This window comes from Nelumbo lutea, chromosome 2 (genome assembly GCF_056320005.1).
Source record: "Nelumbo lutea isolate HS-2025 chromosome 2, American lotus-T2T, whole genome shotgun sequence".
NCBI classification, from domain to species: domain Eukaryota; kingdom Viridiplantae; phylum Streptophyta; class Magnoliopsida; order Proteales; family Nelumbonaceae; genus Nelumbo; species Nelumbo lutea.
This window is the reverse complement of record NC_142685.1, coordinates 87,320,001-87,320,971: the sequence shown is the minus strand read 5'-3', so window position 1 is coordinate 87,320,971 and position 971 is coordinate 87,320,001.

The following is a 971-nucleotide window of genomic DNA, read 5'->3' as shown; positions in this document are numbered from 1 at the left end:
TTTAATGTGAAGTAATTAATAGAAAATTAGGTTTTTCTATTTTCTCATCTAAAGACTTGTTGGAGCGCATGGAAGAAAAGAAGACCTTTTGCAGTTTGACAAACTGCAATTTGCAATTTGCAGATATCAATTACACTATTGCCAATTAACCCTTTGTTTTGTAGGTATTGCAATCACACATACATCCCTCTGATATGTTTTCTTGCTGATTCTTGATTGTCTTTAATTAGTTGTATTTAATTTTTTATCACAATCTTGAATTGAATCTTGCAATCGACACCAAACTCTAGGCCGGTGTGACCCAAGATTGGTCCAAACTGGTTGGATCGAACTTGTGGTTCAATAGGGGTCTGTTCTCAGCCCCAAATTCTGATTTGGACCTAGGGTTTGAATGCCCATTACAAGATACAATTTGGCCCTCCTTGTAAAACCCAGTTTTGTTAAGTTAAAATTGCAATAGCCCTAATTCAGCATAAATGCTATATGTGCCAAACTGCCTTTTGCAGTTCAGCCCATATACCTGGATAATGTTATATGATAATATTATGGGCTTTAATGGCCTGATATTGATTTAACTTAATTAATTTATGGTTTTACAGTTGATTTAATTGATTGGATCAATTATGTGATTGTTTCATGCATGTGATGTATGATGTGTGATGTGTTACATACATGGGCCATAAGCACTTGGCCCATATTCATTCATTAGTGGCTCTCTACAAACACCATGGCAGAATGCACATCATTGCCATGGTGCCCTAAAGATCATTGGAAGATCTTCCTTTTTGATGGGCCCCATATCAACTTCCTCCCCAAGAGGAACTGTACGGAACCTAGCCGTTTTGGGCCCATTTGAATCTGAGTTTAAGAAAGTCAGTGGGAGCCACTTTGGTTTGATCTAAATTAGATCTAGGGAGGAAACAACTTGTTCCCTCCAAATTTATATAAGTGCATGTGATAAGGAGATTCAT